Genomic DNA, 8,551 nt, shown 5'->3' with positions numbered 1-8,551 from the left:
TATAGAAAGAGAAAACCATACAGCTATCATATGATAATACAAAAACAATTTATTTCTTTAGATAAGAAAATGTGTCCTCAAGAATATCAAAGCATCATCAATGAATTTAAAAACTGATAAAATGTACTATATTATATTTAGAGCATTTGCTTGTCTAAACATCCTAAAGAGACAGAAAATACAAGCCACTGAGCAAATTATTTATTACGCATATCACTGATAAAAGCTAGTATCCAAAAATGTAATCCACAGAACTCAATCATGAGAACACAAACATTCTAATTGAAAATTAGTAAAAAATTCAATTAGATGCTTCAGAGTTTAAAATTTAACCATATGAAACCCTACTTCACTATGTTTCTAATAATTAGAGAAATATTCACCTAGACAGTATTTCCCAAACTTTTGACATATGTGTACACCTTCTATAATTTTTGTAACGCTGAGTACCCCTCGTACTCATGAGAACGTAGAATTAGGAGCAGCTAAGCACTGTGCAGTGCATATTTCCACCAAACTCTGGTGCAATGCATACCCCCACCAAACTCTTCCTGTACCCCTGGGGGTACTCATACCACACTTTGGCAAACACTGACCTAGAACAATGTGACCGAGCCTTGTAAAAATCTTGAGTACACAATTAGGATAAACAATAACAATGCTATAATTTCTTATAACATATAGCTTAATAAGAGAGGCAGAAATCGAGTATATTGGTTTTTTTTTTTTATATATAAAAACAAGAAAAAAGTAAGAACTCTTCCATTAAAAGTACATTATCTTTAACTTAATGGAGGAAGAGTCACCTGATTAGCAATGCAACTAAAAGTTTGCTTCAGGTGTGACATTTTCTATTTTTTTTAACTGGGCAGTATTTACATGTATGTTTGCTATATAATGTTTGTCAAACTGTCCAAGAACATTCTATGCTGTTTTCATTATATTTATTTACAAAAGTGAATGCTTTAAAAAATGGTGTACACATCAAGAGTTTTTAAAAAAATGTGCACATTTTAATGAAAAATGTATTACAGTTTTATATATAGGTAACTTTTAACAACTCAAAAATACTAACTTGTCTATAATTATAAATATATATTATTCTTTAATTACAATCTAACATCACTGTTGAACACATGAGTGCTGAAAAACACTAAAATTTCAATTTCAAAAAGAATTATCATATTTATGGTAAGTGCAAGTCTGCCAGTATTGGATCTATTTTGACAATCAGTAGTAAAAAAAATAGACATTAACCTTCTTAAACCACATGCAAAATAAAGTTATAATCAATTTTATAGATAAAAATTTTGAATCAATAAAGAAGAAAATAAGGGTTAAAATGTTTACAGATGTCTTTAAAGGACTATCTTATTGAGAATTAAGATGGAGCCAAATATGTGTTGATAGAGATGAGAAAATTGCTCATCATATGGTGAGAATAAAGGTAAATAGCCTTTCATGATAAGTATATTATCAATAAAGGTGAATTTAAAATTTGATTATGCAAAAATAAACTCTAAAACTAATGTAAATTCAGAAAACATATAAAATTCTCTTATGTGCCTGAGTTGAGGAGGGAAACCCTAAAAAAAATAAAACTCACAAACCAAATTGTGGATTTCAATACCACAATTAAATGTTTAACTAAGAACAAAACAGAATATAAGAACAAATGGACACATTTAAAAAACTTACCTTATAAGACAATAATACCTATATTGAGCAAGATTAAACTAGAAATAGACTAATAGGTGAATACTTAAAGTAGTAGATTAATAATGCGATTTTCATGACTTAAAAATAGCCCTATAACAACTTTATTCTTCTTATACCTATTCATTCACTCTTCACAAATCATAAAACAGCAGTTTAAAACGTTGAAATTTTATAAGGTCACACCATTAGTCAGGAACAAGAGCTATTTGAACCCAGGCAGCCTTATTCTATCATTGAAGCTTTGAAACATGTAAGCTATGAGAGATCAATCAGAAGAATCTTCTCATCATGTTAGGGTAAGTTAATTTAGGCCCAGATATTCTTAGCATATTGTTTCACCTGACACCAAGAAGGACAGATTTTCATACCTTTATTGGATGGTCAGTACAACTCAATTACAGAGGCTGTTGCTCAAACAGAACTAAATGCAGCGTAGAGTTACAGTATCCTCATATTCCAGGGTGTGATGCCATGCTCTGTAGCTTCCAATTCCTCTGTGAGCTTTGGGTGATTTGTTATTATGAGTATTTAACTTTTCTCCTACTATAATCATTAATTCAGCAGTGTACAAATACTTAAATTCAAAGGCCAGGTAACACATGCAGTAAATACATATGACACAGCATTTTCTACAAGTCCAAAGCTTATATATTGTAATGGTGGCGCTGTGAGAATCAAAGTTGCAACATTTAATTATAAAAAGTAAACATGACTAGAAGAACACACACATTGTTTACCCCAACTCTACGTTTGTTTGATATAGCTTTACGTTTGTGTGGTTAATGATGCTGCCACTGAGTACACACAGAAAGATATAACATCAGCTGGCCTAATGAGAAAAAGGAAGAATGAGGATATCTCATCAAGAAAAGAAAACAATAAAGAGATAGAAATTCTTGCCGAAACTGGTTTGCCTTAGTGGTAGAGAGTCGGTCTGCGGACTGAAAGGTCCCGGGTTCGATTCCGGTCAAGGGCATGTACAGTACATTAGTTGCCGCACATCCCCGGTGGGTGGTGTGCAAGAGCTAGCTGGTCGATGTTTCTCTTTCATCGACGTTTCTAGCTCTCTATCTCTCTCCCTTCCTCTCTGTAAAAAAAAAATCAATAAAATATATATTTTTAAAAAGAGATAGAAATTCTTAAAAAGGACTAAAATTGAATCCAGGAGATGAAAAGTACAATAGCTAAAATGGCCACTAGGTTGGTCAAAAATTTAATCGAAACTGTAGAGCAAGGAATTTACAGATTTGAAGATAAATCTTGAATATAGACTCTTATAATATACACCAGAGGCCTGTTGCGCAAAAATTTATGCGAAAGTGGGCCTTCCTTCCCCAGGCTGCCAAAACCTGCTTCCCTCGGGCACCCTGTACCCAGGCTGTTTCCTTCCTCTGGCTGCCAGCAGGCACCTGGGACCTGGGCTAACCTCCCTCATGCTACTTGCAGGCAACCGGGACTTGAGCTGACTTCCTTCCAGCCCCGGCTTCATCAGGAAGGACATCCAGAAGTTGTCTGATCTAAGTAGCATATTGCTTTTTTATTATTATAGACTACCTAATACAAATGACAGAAAAGGGACTGAATAAAAAGGAACACATGCTAAGAAATGGGAGACAGGTTTTCTGCATTTTTAGTTTATTTTTGTGTATGGTGTAAGCTGCTGGTCTAGTTTCATTTTTATGCAATGTAATAGAGGTGCTGGGAGGAGAGAAAGAAACAGAATCTTCAGAACCTTAGATTCCTGACCCTGGAAGTGCAAGGGGATTGTGCTTCTGGGCCACATGGAGCATCTTCCACACAAGACCACTCCATCAGTTTATGTTATTCATTGTAGTCCATAAATGAGTGAGATCATGTGATATTCATCTTTCTCCAACTGGCTTATTTTGCTTAGCATAATGCTCTCCATGTCCATCACTGCTGTTGCAAATGGTAAGAGTTCTTCCTTTTTTATAGCAGAGGAGTATTCCATTGTGTAGATGTACCACTGTTTTTGTTTTGTTTTTTAAAATATATTTTATTGATTTTGTACAGAGGAAGGGAGAGAGATAGAGAGTTAGAAACATCGATGAGAGAGAGCCATCGATCAGCTGCCTCTTGCACATCCCCTACTGGGGATATGCCCGCAACCAAGGTACATGCCCTTGACCTGAATCGAACCCGGGACCCTTCAGTCCCCAAGCTGACGCTCTATCCATTGAGCCAAACCGGTCTCGGCTACTGTTGTTGTTGTTTTAATCCACTTATCTGCTGATGGGCACTTTAGGCTGTTTCCAAATCTTGGCTATTGTAGATTGTGTTGCTATGAACATAAAGGTGCATATATTCTTTCTCATTTCTTGGGATATATTCCTAGAAGTGGGATTAACTGGGTCAAATGAGAGTTCCATTTTTAATTTTCTGAGGAATCTCTATACTGCTTTTCACAGTGGCTGCACCAAACTCCATTCCCACCAGCAAGTCTGCATTCCCATATCCTCACTAGAACTTTACATTTGCCTATTTGTTGATGATAGCGATTCTGACAGGTGTGAGATGCTATCACATTGTTTTGATTTGCATCTCTTGGATGATTAGTGATTTTATCGTATTTTTATATGTCTCTTGGCCTTCTGTAAATGCTTTGCCCGTTTTTTATTGGATTGTTTATAACTTCCTTTTGTTAAGTTGTATGAGTTCCTATAAATTTTGGAGATTAGGCCCTTATCAGATATAACTTTGGCAAATATGTTCTCTCATGCGGTGGGCTCTTGTTTTGTTGATGGTTTCTTTTGCTGTGCTGAAGCTTTTTATTTTGATACAATCCCATTTGTTTATTTTTTCCTTAGTTTCCATTGCCCTAGGAGCTGTATTGATAAAGATATTTCTATGACATACATCTGATATTTTGCTGCCTATGAATTCTCCTAAAATGTTTATGGTTTCCTGTCTCATGTTTAAGTCCTTTATCCATTTTTAGTTTATTTTTGTGTATGGTGTAAGTTGCTGGTCTAGTTTCATTTTTTTTGCATGTATCTGTCCAATTTTCCCAAGATCATTTATTGAAGAAACTGTGTTGACTCCATTGTATGATCTTGCCTCCTTTTTCAAATATTAATTGAGCATAATGGTTTGTATTGCTTTCTATATTCTCTGCTCTGTTCCATAAGCATCAAACAAACCATCAAACTTCATTGGGAATGCAGGGGAGGGAGGCAGGGGTAGGAGATCAACCAAAGGACTTGTATGCATGCATATAAGCATAACCAATGGACACAGACACTAGGGGTGTGAGGGCATGTGCTAAGGGTGGCCAGGGAGAGGTCAATGCGGGGAGAAGGAGGCATATGTAGTACTATATGTAATACTTGAAACAGTAAGTCATGTATTTAAAAAAAAAAAAAAAAAAAAAAAAAAAAAAAGAAAAGCTAACTCTCAATATCCCAAGGTGGGAGTCAAATAACCGAAGAGGAAATGAGATGTATATAATAAAAGTCTTCATTTTCTAAATAGAACAAAACAAAACAAAAAACCATTCCTCCAAGACTGGTGGAGGCCCCAGTTTTGCCGAATACATATAGAAAAACACAGAGACAGGCCACATGAGGAGACAGAGGAATGTGTTCCAAAACAAACAGCAAGACATTTGGAGAACAGCAACGTCTTGTGTACTGTGTTTGAGAATGTAAATTAGTGCAGCCACTGTTGAAACAGTATGGATGTTTCTCAAAAAGATTAAAAATAGAATGGCCATACAATCCAGCAACTTCACTATATTTAGACTTGAAAATAATAATTCTAAAACACCTTCACTTCTGTGTTTATTGCAGTATTATTACAATAGCCAAGGTATGAAAGCAATTTTTGTGTTCATTAATAGATAAATACACACACACACACACACACACACACACACACACTATTACTCAGCAGTAAACAGAAGGTAATCCATTTGCAAAAACATGGATTGACCAAAAGCATTTAATGGTGAGTAAAATACATCAGACAGAGAAAAACTTTCATCATACCATTTCATTTATACATGTAATCTAAAACACAAAATAAATTTCTCTAGCTAGTTTGGCTCAGTGGATAGGGTGTCAGCCTGTGGATTGAAGGGTCCTGGGTTTGATACTGGTTAAGGTCACATGCCCAGGTTGCAGGCTTGATCCCAGTAGGGCTGTGCAGGAGGAGGCCAATCAATGATTCTCTCATCATTTGATGATTCTATCTCTCTCTCCCTCTTCCTTCTTCTCTGAAATCAATGAAATATATATTTTTAAAAATAAAACACAAAACAGATTAACAAAGAAAACTGGAATATACTCAGATATATAGAGAACAAACTGGTGGTTCCCAGGAGTGGAGGGTGTTTGGGCAAAATATTAATAAGTGAAGGGATTAAGAGTTACATACTTCCAATTACAAAATATGTAAGTCATGGGGATATAATGGACATAATAGGGAATATAGTCAATATTTTAATAACTTTGCTGACAGAGTAAGAAGACTCATTATGATTTTATAATGAAATAAGTATTGAGTCACTATGTTGTACATTGAAAACAAGTATCATACAGTATGTCAATTATACTTCAACTAAAAAACATAACAAAAGGAAATATGTTCAAGAAATTACTCATGTACTTTCCTAAAGACACAGTATTATTTCAGGCCTGCAAAGATCTTTATGAGTCAAGACATTACATTCCCAATGTGTCCCTGCTTCCTTTTTTGGTAAATTTGCCAAATTAATTTTTGGTGATTAAGTGCTACCACTTGGCTTTTGCTAAGCTGCAGCACTATGAACTATTGAAATTAGAAACTCCCACTGAATGGTGTCATCTCCTATAGACATACATACCCTGAAAAGCAGAGCAGACAAAAATTTTTAAGGGAGTGTGTTGTGCTTTCTCAAACATTTTAAATTTCATTTTTCAATTTTAATTGGCATATTCTGTTATAGAAGTTGCAGATGTACAGCATTGTGATTAGACATTTACATACCTTAACAAACATGTATTTTTTGAGGGGGTTGAATACTGTGATCTTTTGGTGCATTGGACAACACTCAACCAACTGAGACACAATAAAAATATATTTTTTAAATTCTTTAGTAAATGTAAGCTCTTATATGTCTTGTGAAATGTAATGTTGTGAGTAATGCAGTTTATAGGTGATGAATCCAGCCATTCATTTTTAACCCCAGTTTTAGGATCCTCCTTTTTTTTTTTTTTTTTTTTTAACATTATCCCAGAGTAGGTCTGGCATCTCAACCTCAAGATATTACATAATATTTAAGTTTCAGTTAGTCAGCTATTGAAATTTTAACGCCACCTCCAGCTGATGAGCCAACTCATAAAATTTTAAATATCTATTAAAGTCAGGGATATAATGGAACTTGATACAATTGTGTGTTATATTTTGTCCTCACTGGTCTTGCAGCCTTAGAATCCACTCCCCCCCCCTCCTCGCCCCACCACATATTCTTGTGGTTTCAGCAGCTATTTATTAGCAAAGTGTTGCAATTCTTTTGCTGGATAAGTGATTTTTCTACTGGGTTGTACTGGAAGCATACTGAATTTTGATTCTGGTAATAGGTCTTGTGGGACAAAGGATGGCTCTGGTTGTTGTTTAAAAAGAATGTTCATTTCTATTTTATGGCATGTACCCTAGTAATGATTTCATGGTGTTTTCAAACATGGAGGACTAGTCCCCTCTGATGCGCAGGGCAAGCTTCCGCTGGCAGAAGAGGCTAAGAGGGACTTGAATGTCTTAAAATAGTTTATTTACCACAGGACATCAGGATTTTTCTTCTAATTCTCTGTGTAACCATGGAAAAGAGAGCTAGTAAGCTCTCTAGATCTCAGTATATTATCAGAGAAATGAGTAGTTTTCAATTGTAATTAGTACCTAAGCCCCCTTTTTTCAATTAAATATATCTGATTGTTATTTAAAGAAAAAAAAAAAAAGTGACCTGAAGGTTAGAAATTATTCGTTTCATATGTGTCCAACAGATGTCCCCATTCGAAATTTCAGGATCCCATTTTTACCTAACCAAAGCTCTTATTTTACAAGGGAATTTTGGTGAGACCATCAGTTTAATTGAGATGTATTCAACTACCTATATGACTAAATTTTGTGTTTCTCCACATACACACAATATCAATTCTGTGGCTATATGCAACCAAATATTTTAGGGGTGTCATGGTCAACTGCTGGTTTAAAGGCCGTGACTCATATTGAGAGTTAATTTGCTTGGGATTACATTTTCTATGAAAGTACTACAGTGGATTCATCAGAATGCAACTTACACTGGAGTCTTTGTACTCAGCCTTGCATCCCTAACAATGACATTAAGCAACCCCTAAGATATTTGGTTGACACTTTATTACCATCAACAGTGGGGATAGCCTAATTATTTAATACCGCTCTGTGCCATGGATTACCAGTTTTCCATTTCCCAAAGGCAATAAACCCAGCCAAAGAGATGACTGACCCATCCCCAACACAACTGTTTTCAGGAATTTATTGTAGGGCCACTGATCCTACCTATTCTTTATAGTCAGGCTCCAGTCAAGATTATACAAACAACACAATAATTTGAACAGGGGAGCTAAGATATAAATAATTATTATCTGTGTACACAGATTTATAAACTGAAAGGGAATAAATTAAACTCTAAGGCATATCATACGGCTTAATGAAGAGTCGTAAAAGGAGGAGGAACAAGTTAAAATAGGGACATTCCGCTAAGTTGGGATTCAGACCTTATTGGAGAGGATGTGTTTTCAGCCCAGTGGATGACAGAGAAGTTCACTGGAAGTTTCTGAGGCTACTGCTGGTCCAAAGT

The sequence above is a fragment of the Pipistrellus kuhlii genome, unplaced genomic scaffold (assembly GCF_014108245.1).
Source record: "Pipistrellus kuhlii isolate mPipKuh1 unplaced genomic scaffold, mPipKuh1.p scaffold_m20_p_14, whole genome shotgun sequence".
Classification (NCBI taxonomy): domain Eukaryota; kingdom Metazoa; phylum Chordata; class Mammalia; order Chiroptera; family Vespertilionidae; genus Pipistrellus; species Pipistrellus kuhlii.
The sequence above is the reverse complement of the archived record's forward strand: the minus strand, read 5'-3'. Positions refer to the sequence as shown.